Raw genomic sequence first — 13277 nt, 5'->3', positions numbered from 1 at the left:
CATGTTTTTTCTTTGTTCATTGCAAAAGCCTTAACTTTTAATTACTTTTATCCATGATATTAATGTATGCTATTAAACAAAAGTTCTTAACTGCTAGAAAAGACAATAGCATAAAAACAAACAGGTAAGTCCCACAAGATTTAAAAACAAATAAACAGCTTCTTAAATATTTCCAGTGCACATCAAAAGTTATGCCCTTTGGCGTTCTTTCGATCATTTAGGTGTTCAGTAGTGCTATCTTCCTGCCAATAGAAAAACTGAACTTTTCATCATCTTATGCCACAACATGCATTAAAATAGTAACTATTCCAGCAAAAACAGTGTAAAAATACATGTCGCCGAGCCAAAGTTAGAGACTGCGTGAGGAAGTGGCAAGTAAAAAGAACAGATTGTTTCGCAGCATGTTGGCCTGTACCCCAAGAAGACCAGCATATGAGAGACAGCTGTAGCAAAGTAAACAGAGCGGTGCCTGGCTCATGAGACTTGGGGATGGCAGCAAAAGATGGAATAATCTTAAGTGACGATGCTGCTGCTGCTTATGTGGCTGATGAATTTCAAAAGTGGAGGGGAATAAATACATTTGTTAAACTGGGCTGATCAAGCGATTACGCTGTTCCTGAAAAATTATGTAAAAGAAAGGATTTCATGTTGTATTTTGTAGCACAATTTTCACATAAATTGCATACATGCTAACCTTTTAAAACCGGAAACTGGGAGAATTGGATTTTTTTTTATCAGAGAACGTATTTTCCCCGTTGACCTAAATTGAAGCCCAGTCAAATTCAGGTAAAAGCCAACTACAAATAAGCCGTGTTGGGCTTAAAAAATCGCGAGTCTCTCATCTGAATCCGATCTGTTGACATGGTCTGAAATTGGCAAAATAGTCCTGAGTTTCTGAAAGGGTTTTAATAAAATATCGCAATATATATATGGGTTTAAAGTAATTTTTACATTCTCAGGGGTACTGGATCTAACCCTCCTCTACTAAACCTTTAAAAGTAATGGCTGAATAGTGTTGGTTTCAACATAAAGTCCATAAAGTTGTCTAATGAGATATTCTTGTCAGAATCAGTTTTCAAAATCTCATGAGACAAAGTCACATAGCCTTCGTTTTTAAAACCATTTTTAGTATCTTTATTCAGTTCAGTTTTCAAACTAGCCCCTTTCCAAATGCATTCTCAGGCACATCTTTTGACTAAGACTCTGCATGGAAGGGACACTGCTATCAAAGTAAACATTATACTTATCTCCGCTTAGGGGGCCAACATATTGTATTGAGCTTTGCTTGAAAAGCGCCAAGTTAGTGGAAGGGCTTGTGGAACTGGAACTGTGGAAAATTCCCCTAGAAAGTACTCTTGTGCGGTTTAAGTTTAAAGCCAACCCAGCACAAGTACCCCGGCCACTATGTGATTCTGGTGCTGGCATTGGTGCAAAATGGCTCAGAAGAGGTTTTGGGCTGTCACAGGTGGATTGACTCAGGGTCAGCAACCATTTTCTACCTAAGAACTTTAAGGCTCTCCCTTCAGACAAAGGCACTAGTCAATGTATTTATGGAAGTGGTCCCAATCTATGCAACACTTCCCACCCATGTGTTCAGAGAGGGTCAGATAGGGTGGTAATAGAACCCCAGGCCCGGACCTTAGGTAATATTAGTATTCTATCCTGGAATGTAGCAGAAATGAGCTCCAAAATGGGCGACGAAAAGTGGGAATCTTTTGTGGACCAATGTTATTTATGTTTGTCGCAAGAGGCATGGAGAATGTACCCCATCCACAGACCTGGCTATGCTAGCTTTTTTGAATCAGCAACTACTGCGGGGAAGGGTTGTCCTTCGGTTGGTTTGCTGGTATGGATTCGTATTACCCTCAATGTAGTAGCAAGTTCTTTATGTGTTCCTTCTCCGGATAGTCAGTGCATCAAAATAACTGGGGCAAATAACACAGAGATCTTACTGTATAATGTTTATAACAGGAGGATTAGACGTGGCAGAGAGACCACTAACCTTAAACAACTGAAGGCGCATAGAGAGCAATATGCCTCGTATGATAAAGTGATCATTACAGAAAACTTTAATACCACTTGTGAAACCAGGGTAACTGATGGTCATGTACTCACTGAGGAGGCGGACGAGGAATAGGGGGTTCCCATTCTCGACCGTCCACTCATTAAAAGATGGGCAGAGGCTGCATATCAAATGCTCTCATTCACATTAGCACATGGGTTGAGGGCCTCTAATGGGCACACTATGGTGGTCATTACAACCCTGGCGGTCGGTGTTAAAGCAGCGGTAAGACCGCCAACAGGCCGGCGGCAAAAAAAATGGAATCACGACCATGGCGGAAACCGCCAACATAGACAGCCACTTTAACACTCCGACCGCCACGGCGGTACAAACAAACAGCATGGCGGTCACCGCCAACAGACAGGCGGAGCACAATGTACCGCCCACAGTATCACAACCTACCAATCCGCCACCTTTTCCGGGGCGGATTCACTGCGAACAAAAACACGGTGGAAACAGGGCTTCGAAGGGAAAATGCTCACCTCTACACACCCCACGAGGAACCCGGACGCCATGGAACCCGAGCTCCAGATCCTGCCAGCCCTTATCTTCTTGCTCCTCTACCAGGAGCACGAACGCCGGCGGCGAAGACCACGGTGAGTAGTGCACCTACGACACAGGGGAGGGGGGAGGGAAAAAACAGGGACACACACACGCAACACCCCAACCCCCACCCTCACCCACTACAACACACACACTAATACAGCATGATACATTACAGTTACACCCCCCAAACCCCCTGGAAGAATGCAAAGACAAAAAGAAATGAGTGTAACCATTGTAATATATTAAAATCCAGTACACAAAAATATATATAAACTATAAACAAATATATACACTAAGAATAGCAGTCCAGGTAGTACTCCATGGAAGTCCGTGGAACACTGGGCCCACACGGCATGGGCGAGGCCCACACTCAATTCCTGAACATGACGGAGAGAACACTGCAGGGGCATCAGATACCAATAAAACAGGCACCTCAGGGGGAAGGGAAAGGGGGGGCACCTCAGCCGGTTGAGTGTATGATGCCAAATCCACGAGGGGGCCACATGCCCACAGTTCAATCCTGGAGAGTGCAAAGCCACAGTCTCTCAAGTCTCTACAGTGGGTGGGTTGCCCACTGTTCAATCATGGGGAGTGCAAAGCCACAGTCTATCAAGTCTCTACAGTGGGTGAGTTGCCCACTGTTCCATCCTGGGGAGTACAAAGCCACAGTCTCTCAAGTCTCTACAGTGGGTGGGTTGCCCACCGTTCCATCCTGGGGAGTGCAAAGCCACAGTCTCTCAAGTCTCTACAGTGGGTGGGTTGCCCACTGTTCCATCCTGGGGAGTGCAAAGCCACAGTCTCTCAAGTGGATAACAGTCTCCACTGGTTCTGGAGGGGGCCTTGTGCCCAGAGTGCTTCATCCTGCCAAGGACTGAGGTAGTGGAGGTGAATCTCCACTGGTTCTGGAGGGGGCCTTGTGCCCAGAGAGCTTCATCCTGCCAAGGACTGAGGTAGTGGATACCTTACTCCACTGGTTCTGGAGGGGGCCTTGTGCCCAGAGTGCTTCATCCTGCTCGTGACGGACTCAGTAGCGTCAGTGCCCTTGGTGCTCATGGGCCAGCGGTGCTTGTTGCGGCGGTGTCCTTGGCAGCGGTGCTTGTGGCGGCAGTGTCCTGTTCAACGGTGCTTGTGGCGGCGGTGTCCTTGGCAGCGGTGCTTGTGGCGGCAGTGTCCTGTTCAGCGGTGCTTGTGGCGGCGGTGTCCTTGGCAGTGGTGCTTGTGGCGGCGGTGTCCATGGCAGCGGTGCTTGTGGCTGCGGTGTCCTGTTCAGCGGTGCCTGTGGCGGCAGTGTCCTGTTCAGCGGTGCTTGTGGCAGCAGTGTCCTGTTCAGCGGTGCTTGTGGTGGCGGGGTCCTTGGCAGTGACTCAGCTGCTGGCGGTCCTGTCTGGCCCAGCGGGGCTGGTGCTGGCGTTCCCTTATGGCCCAGCGGGGCTGGTGCTGGCGGTCCCTTATGGCCCAGCGGGGCTGGTGCTGGCGGTCCTGTCCTGGGCAGCTGGGCTGGTGCTGGAGGTCCTCTTCTGGGCAGCTGGGATAGTGCTGGCGGTCCTGTTCTGGGCAGCTGGGCTGGTGCTGACGGTCCTGTCCTGGGCAGCTGGGCTGGTGCTGGCGGTCCTGTCCTGGGCAGCTGGGCTGGTGCTGGCGGTCCTGTCCTGGGCAGCAGGGCTGGTGCTGGCGGTGGCCTCTTGTGCAGCAGGGCTGGTGCTGGCGGTGGCCTCCTGGGCAGCGGGGATGATGGCGGTGGCCTCCTGGGCAGCAGGGCTGGTGCTGGCCTCCTGGGCAGCGGGGTTGATGGCGGTGGCCTCCTGGGCAGCAGGGCTGGTGCTGGCGGTGGCTTCCTGGGCAGCGGGGATGATGGCGGTGGCCTCCTGTGCAGCAGGGATGATGGCGGTCTTCTCCGCTGTGCTGCTCTTCCCAGACTTGCTGAGTTTCTTGTGCCCCTTCCAAACCTTGGAAGGTGTTGCAGCTGACTCCACACTCCCACCTGTACCCCTGGGACCGGCTTTGGTGGCTGGAGTCTTCCCCCTCTCCCGCCGGGCACTGGCCAACTTTTGATGCTTGACAGTTGGGGGACTGTCCGTGCTGTGGCTCCGTGCCACACTGGGTGCCCTGCTGCCCGGTGCACTCCAGATTCCGGTGACTACAGGCACCACTGGTCCCGGAGATGCTGTGGCTGAGGTGCTAGGTTGGGACCTGGAGAGTCGGGCCCTAGGAGACTGACGGAGTGGGGGAGGTGAGGGAAAGAGGTCAAGGGTGGACAGGAAAAGTTTCTTGGGAACACTGGGACGAGTAGCTGGAGAGGGTTTGGGAGTGGAGGAAGAGGTTGTGGTTGTAGGAGGTGTTCGTTTGGTGACTTTGGGTGAAGGTGCATGCGCTGTAGGCTGTCGTGAGGTGGATGGCTGTTGGGTGGGTGTGTGGCTGCGTTTGTGTATCTTGGGAGGGGGCATCACAGACACACCGGGAGAGGACACAGGGGACGTGTGAATGGTAGTGGGGGTGGTGACTGCACGTGAGCGGGGTGTGGTGGTGTGTGTGCTGGTGATGGAAGTAGTGGCTGTAGATGTAGTGCATGCAGGTGTGAGTGGAGATGAGACTGGGAGGGAGGAGGGAGACGAGGAGGAGGGGGACACAGTGGAGGCAGTGGATGTTGGTGTGTCTGCATGTGTGTGATGCTTGCATGAGTGCCTGTTGGATGTGTGGTGCTTATGTTTGCCTGAGCTTCCCTTGTGTGTTGACGTGTGTGCATGCTGGTCTGAAGGTGTGCCTGGGATAGGCTGCAGTAGAGGGGATTGGGTCTGGGTGGAGGAAGTTGGATGGGGGAGGCTAAAGACAGGGACAATAGCTGACATCAGTGCTGAGGCCAGAGTCTGAAAAGCTCGCTGAAGGGCCGCCTGACCAGAATGAATGCCCTCCAGGAATGCATTTGTTTGTTGCAACTTCCTTTCTACACCCTGGATGGCATTCAAAATGGTAGACTGCCCAACAGTGAGGGACCTGAGGAGGTCAATGGCCTCCTCACTGAGGGCAGCAGGAGTGACTGGGGCAGGATCTGAAGTGCCTGGGGTGAAGTTGATGCCCACCCTGCTGGGTGAGCGGGCACGGGGCAAAGGCTGAGGTGCTGCTGGGAGGGCGGTGCTGGTAGGAGGGGTGGCAGCTGTACCTGTAGATGCGGGGGGCACATATGTGGCCGCCACCACAAGGGAGCTCCCATCAGAGGACGAGTCTGTATCACTGGTGTCAGTTCCTGTCCCCGCCGTGGAGCTCCCCTCGCCCTCCGTCCCACTGGTGAATTCCAAGTCTGTAGTATCTCCCTCCAGGGCCATGTGGGATGCAGCTCCCTCCTGCTCCGGTGCCACTGCTCCTCCGCCTGATGATGCTAATGCACACAAGAACAGGGAGACCACAAAAAGGGGGGGAACGACAGAAGAAAGACATGTTGAGTGCATGCATTACCGCTATCGTTGGCAGACACAACAGACACAGAAGCCCCCTGCTCTACGCCGCGCACTGGGGGCCACTGTTCAATCTCTGGGACATGGCCTACAAGGCTATGGCCGACATCTGCACACATGGATGTCACAGGAGCCTGACTAGGTGTACTTGGCTCTGTACACAGGTGAGGTGGGGTGCCACAGGGTCTGCCAGAACAAGGGGACCTAACTAGCACACTCACCCTGGCCTAGGGAAACCCACAGACCACCTCCCCCACCCAGACACCTCCACTGCGTGCAAAATCAGCAGAATGAGAGTGTACTCACCCTCTTGTGGCTGCTGTGATGCCCTCAATTGCCCATCTAACTCCGGGTACGCCACCGCCAGAATCCTGAACATCAGGGGGGTCATGGTGCGACGGGCACCCCTCCCACGTTGGGAGGCCATCCCCAGCTAGGCCTCCGCCGTCTTCTTGCTCCAGAGGCGAATGTCCACCCATCTCTTACAGCGGTGGGTGCTCCGTCTGTGTTAGTCCCCCAGGGTGCGGACGTCCTTGGCGATGGCACGCCAAATATTCTTCTTCTGGTGGGCGCTGACCTACATGAATTGTACAGGGGAAAAAGAAAAGTTATTACCAACTGCACCGTCACAGTCATTGGCCCCCATCCCTACCCTTGCCATGTGGCACATGCACTCACTGTCATTTCATGCACGCCTCAATCTCCCCCCCCCATCTTTCATCCATCCCACTCCACACAGGCATAGCCCATACAGCATGCTCCCAGTGTACTTACCTGTTTGTCTGGAGGACCGTAGAGTAGCGTGTACTGGGGGAGGACCCCATCCACGAGTTTCTCCAACTCCTCCGATGTGAAGGCAGGGGCCCTTTCCCCAGACGCACAAGTCATTGTCTCTTCCAGACCGAGGTCACAGCAGCACTTGCAGTGTAGGTCCTCTCCTGTCGAAGATCAGGTATCGAGTGATTGAATAGATAGAAAATGGCGGTCACGTCCGCGGCGGTGCTTACCATCACCGCCGGCGTACATCGTCATTGGCTCCTGGGACCCATAGGGTCCAATGTTAACCAATGCTGAATTGCGCCGTGGTCTTCGACCGCCTACCGCGACGGTGTACAACGCCAGCGCAGTTATCTCACATCCCATTGTCCCACTTTACAGGTCAGACAGCCGCCATTTCAGGGGGCCACATGGCTTAATTTTTAACTGCGTCACACATACCAAGGCCCTGCCTCAACACTCATACAGGCCAGATTTCGGATTATGATTTGTGTTCTGTGTAAACTCTGGGTATGTACCTCTGAGTTGGTTGACTCTGTGCTCGCTGTTGTCCTTCATAGGCACCGTCCGCTGGGACATGTGAGGAGATGGTGGCATCCTCCGGTGTACAGACCGCTGGTGGACCTGTCGACAATGGAGGAAAGACATGTGATCATCACCTACAGGCTTGATCGTGCCACAATCCTGAACCTGTGTGCCCAGCTGGAGCCAGACCTGAAGTCAGCTATCCGCCATCCCACAGGAATCCCCCCTCTAGTGCAGGTGCTGTCAGTACTCCATTTCCAGTGTTGTCTGCCCTACTGAAACACATGCGGAGCTACATCGTTTTCCCTCAGGTGGAGGATTTGCCTACAGTGAAAGGTGACTTCTATGCCCTTGGACATATCCCCAACATCATAGGTCCCATTGATGGGACACATGTGGCTTTGGTACCCCCCGCAGGAGTGAACAGGTGTACAGAAACCGGAAGAGTTATCATTCCATGAATGTGCAGATGGTGTGTTTGGCAGACCAGTACATCTCCTATGTGAATGCCAAATTCCCTGGCTCAGTGCATGACGCTTACATCCTGCGGAATAGCAGCATCCCTTATGTGATGGGTCAACTCCAGAGGCACTGTGTGTGGCTATTAGGTGAGCACCTGGAAGCAAGTCAGTGGGAATGGTTGTCTGGGTCTGGGGATATCCCTACAGGTTAGTGTGTGTCTAACAGTTGCCCTCGCCATTTGCAGGTGACTCTGGTTACCCCAACCTGTCATGGATACTCACCCCAGTGAGGAATCTCAGGACAAGGGCAGAGGAACGCTACAATGAGGAACATGGGCGGACTCGGAGGGTTATAGAGCGGACCTTCGGCCTCCTGAAGGCGAGGTTCAGGTGCCTCCATATGACAGGTGGATCCCTATTCTTCTCACCAAAGAAGGTGTGCCAGATCATCGTGGCCTGCTGTATGCTTCACAACTTAGCTTTGCGACAACAGGTGCCTTTTCTGCAGGAGGATGGTCCAGATGGCGGTGTTGTGGCAGCTGTGGAGCCTGTGGATAGTGAAGACGAGGAAGCAGAAGAAGAGGACATCGACAACAGGAACTCAGTTATCCTGCAATACTTCCAATGAGACACAGGTAAGAATACAAACATGCCTACTACATGTACTTTAACACTACTACCTCTCTACTGTCTGTCGTTTTCACCCAGTGTATGGTCACTGAGTTGTCACTTTCCCTTACGATTTCACAGATGTGGGTCCCACTGTGTGACATCTGCTTTGTTTCCTCATGGACTAGAGCTGTGTGACATAGGTATGTTGACATTACAATTGAAAGAGCATTTTGTCACTGTAATTGCTAATACACTATTTCGAAATCACAGACAGACTCCAGATTGTTTAGTGCTTTAAGGGTGTTTATTTCAGTGCTCAATATTGGAGGGGGTCGTAAAATGGTGAGGGGTGATGGTGGTGGAATGTCCATGGCAGAGTCCAGTCTATTAGTCTCACAGGTGCATTGCCCAAATGGGCATAGGAAGTGGAGCTGGGGCAGTTTGAGGATGGACAGGGTGACACGGTGGGACAAAAGGATGACAATCAGGATGGTCTTATTTCTTGGCGGGGGTCTTGGCATTGTTCTCTGTCTTTGTCCTGGATCTCAGGGACCGTTTGCGGGGTGGTTCTCCCTCTGCAGGGGGTGGGGTGCTGGTGTGGTGGTCCTGTGGCGGTGCCTCCTGTCCACTAGCGCTGGCCGAGGTGGTGGCAGTTCATCGTCCAGGCTAGTGTCAGGGGCCCCTTGTAGTGCCACAGGGTCCCTCCTGGTGTTGAGTACTTCCTTCAGCACCCCTACGATGGTGCCCAGGGTGGAATTGATGGTTCTGAATTCCTCCCTGAAGCCCTAATACTGTTCCTCCTGCAGCCGCTGGGTCTCCCCGTCGCACAGCAGACCTCCCAGTTCCCCTGTGTTCCTGTGCCTCCGTCCCCTGGACCGTGTGCCCACTGCCCCCAGGTCCCTGTTGTTTTTGGGGTGGTGGGTTAGCCTGGGTTCCCTGTAGTGGCGGACACACTGCTGATTGACGTGTCCTGGGGACAGAGGTATGGGCCCGCTGGGTGGGTGCTGTGCTGGTGTTTCCAGAGGGGGGAAGCTCTGTGGTGGCCTGTGACTGTGTCAGGGGAACCGACTGTCCAGAGGTCCCAGATGGGCCGGGCTGGTCATCTAGATCCAGTTGGACAGAGCTGCTGTCATTACTGTGGGCCTCTTCTGTTGGAGGTGTGGACATGTGTGGACCCTCCTGTCCGGTGACTTTGAGTAGGGGTCCTGCAGGTGTATAAAATGATGTTTATTACATCTGTGTGTGGCATGGTGTGCAATGGGTGAGTGACCCTGTACCCCAGTGCTTGCATTCCTGTGTGGGTCCTTGTGTGATGGTGGTTTAGGGGGGTGTATGGGTATGTGCAGTGGCCATGCATTGGTGATGGGTGTCCATGCTTTGTTGTTGCATGCAGGGCTTGGTGTTAGGATGTGTGGTTTGTGATGTTGGGACATTTGTGAGGAGTTGGAGGGATGGGGGTGAGGGTGGGGGTATGTGATAGCATGCAAGTATGGTGGGGGATATAATACTTAAGATTTGACTTACCAGAGACCATTCCTCCATCTACTCCTGCAAGGCCCTCAGGATGCAGAATCGCCAAGACTTGCTCCTCCCATGTTGTTAGTTGTGAGGAAGGAGGTGGGGGTCCGCCGTCAGTCCTCTGTACCGCGATGTGGTGTCTTGAGATCACAGAACGCACCTTCCCCCGTAGGTCGTTCCACCTCTTCCTGATGTCATCCCTATTTCTTGGGTGCTGTCTCACTGCATTGACCCTGTCCACTATTCTGCGCCATAGCTCCATCTTCCTAGCTATGAGGTGTGCTGCAGCTGTGATCCGAATAGCTGTGGCTCTACCCGGACGATTTCCTCCCCCATGACCCTGAGCTCCTCCTCAGAGAACCTGGGGTGTCTTTGCCGTGCCACGGGGTGGTGTGGGTGATGTGTGGGGTGGTGTGTGTAGTGATAAGTGGAGTGATATTTAGTGGTGTGTTGTGTGAGGTGCTTGGAAGTTATGTGGGTGATGGTATTGTGTGCCTGTGGATGCTTGGTAGTTGTTTGTAGTGTCTCTCTCTGTCCTTCTCTCAGTAATTTTGTCGTAGGGGTTTGTGGGTGATGTGGTTGTGTGTTTTATATTGTAATGGGTGTGTTGGAGTGGTGTGTGTATGTGTCTCAGGTGTGTGTATTTGGAATTGTCCAATGTGGTAGTGTTTTGTAAATGTGTGTGTATTTTGAGCGCGGCGGTGTGTACAGCCAATGGAATACCGCGGTTGAATGACCGCCGCGTGGATTCGTGTGTCGTGATAGTGTGGGCGTTTTTCTGTTGGCGTGACGGTGGAGGTTTTGTTTTCGCCAGTTTATCACTGACCTTTGGTGTGCCGGACTTGTGTGGGTGTCTGAATTTTGGCGGATTCCGAGCACTGGGTCATAATGACCGTGGTGGAATTCAGCTGCCGCGGCGGTGTGTTGGCGGTCTTCTGCACGGCGGTAAACGGCTTTTGCCGCCAATGTTGGAATGAGGGCCTATATGCTTCTTGGTCTCAGCTCTCAAAGTCCCCAGGGCCACCATACATTGCCTGGCCCCCAACTACCTACAAGCTGGCAAGATCCAATGAAACCTAGGTTTAATATATCCCGGGCAAAAGAAAAAGAAGTGCAATAAGTTCTCCTTACTGTGCTGGCATACACGGCAAACCATGTTTTGATTAGGTTTCCTGTCTGCACAGAAGTCATTGAGGGGAAGTGTACTGTGCCTGAATTTGACATAAAGAGACTTACCTAAGGGAACCATTATGTAATCAAAAAAGGACTCATAACTACATTGTAAATTTAAAGTGAAGGAATCCTGGGTCAGAGGGCCATGTCCACTACTTCTCACCTCCAGGGTCCATTTATACACCCAGATGGCTTCTTTGATGCTATTATTTGCAAGATTCAAGGGAAGGCCGGGGTCATACCAATAATTTCCCAGGCCAATTTCAAATAAGGTGTCCCTGACAAATTGTAACCATTCAATCTTTATGTTATTATCCTGCTCTACCACTTCATTAAGGGCGTCATTGTAAGCAGCCAGGTCAGGTATTGATCTCAGCCTCCTCCAAAGTCTCAGTTGGGCCTTGTGGGTAATAGATTTAACCTCCAGGTCCCATTTCAGGGGTAGCAATGCCGTGCTTTTAGGAAGGTCAATTAAGGAGCTCAAAAATATATTTTCAGCTTTCACCAAGGACGATAAATCTGTAGAACTCCAAAGTTCCTCTCCATACAGGGTACCACCTTCAGCCTTGACACTATAAACTTTAAGCGCAGGAGATAGCTGCTTAGGTTTAGAAGCCTGGAAGATCCTCTACATACTTGATACATGATGGGTAAGTTCAAACTACTCTTCTTTATCTGAGATGATCACTGCATACTACTTATCAACCAAATACCTAAATAGTCAAATTTAGATACTCTTTGGAGTGCCTGGCACTCTGATCTTACTGTTTCTCTGAAAGACTTATGTGGATTGAGGGCCATTACCTTGATTTTAGAATGGTTTATTATCAATACTCTCTCCCTGCAAAAGGCCTTTAAGGGGGTTAACCAGTTTCTGGAGACTTATAGGGGTTTTGGACACCAATAAGATGTCACCCTCAAACAACAGTAGGGGGATTCATTTAACTGCAATTTTTGGGGCATTGCTATCGCAATTCCGAAGGGTGGACATCACGTCATTAAGGTATAGGGAGAACAAGGTGGGGGCAAGGACACAACCCTGTCGCACCCCTTTGGAGATTGATTTGCATCCTGTTAATTCTCCTGAGGGGTCCCAGCACACCTGCGCATAAGTATCCAGGTGTAGCCACACCTACATACTTAATATATCCTCAGGTACCTCATTAGGCTTTAGGACAGCCCACAAGTTGGAACGTGAGACCAGGTCGAACGCAGACTTTAGGTCAACAAAGACCAAATATAAGTGTGAATTTTGCAAAATTATGATCTTCCAGTAGACGGTCAAGAATCTAAAGACCTGATCAACAGTACTGGTGTCTGACCGGAAACCAGCTTGCAAGCTAGATAGGGCAACAGCTTCATCAGTTCATCCCTTCAGCCTGTCCAAAACCTGCCTACAAAAGATTGTCTGAAAAACATCAATAAGGCTAATGGGTCTGTAAATAGGGACTATTTTGTCTGCCTTCCAACTGTCTGGAATCTCAGCTCCCACTAAGATGGTATTAAATAGCAAGTTTATGTAGGTGGCCAAAGCCTCGGGCCCTGCCTAAAATGGTCCCCTAGGACCCCTTCTGGCTCCACCACTTTCCCGAAGGCAACACAGCTAATAGTGGATACGGTATCCTCTCTCTCTTAAATCTAAGTTATGAGGAGAGTGCCTGGAGGCCCAAATCCTCTGGTGCACAGCCTTTCCCTGGAGAGCCTGGAGCAAGCTGGAACTGGTCTGAAAAGTGCTTAAACCAAATTTCTGTCTGGATGGAACTAGAAAGAGAATGCCTGGCACGCTTGCCCCTATTAGCTACGAAGTTCCAAAAGCCTTTAGAGTCCCTAGATACCCCGCTTTCAAAAGCTCCACCCAAATCTGGTTTTCCTAATGGATATGGGCTTTTGCCTGAATCAATCTGTAAGCTTTTCTCTGCTGCCTAATACTCACAGGATCCCCAGTATTCACCTCTAGTCTTATGTTCCATTTGGCAGTCTGGCAATTCCATTTTGAACCACCTTGCAGTAACTGAGGGATTATCTTGTGATGTGTGCCGGGGATGTCTCTGTATGACAGACTCCCCCAAGAAACAAAAAAGATTCTCATTGTTAGAAATGGGGTCTCTAGTTGGCAGAGGTATACACCTTTGTCCAAATAGGGATCACAATCCT

The sequence above is a fragment of the Pleurodeles waltl genome, chromosome 10, assembly GCF_031143425.1.
Source record: "Pleurodeles waltl isolate 20211129_DDA chromosome 10, aPleWal1.hap1.20221129, whole genome shotgun sequence".
Classification (NCBI taxonomy): domain Eukaryota; kingdom Metazoa; phylum Chordata; class Amphibia; order Caudata; family Salamandridae; genus Pleurodeles; species Pleurodeles waltl.
This window is presented reverse-complemented; position numbering follows the sequence as displayed.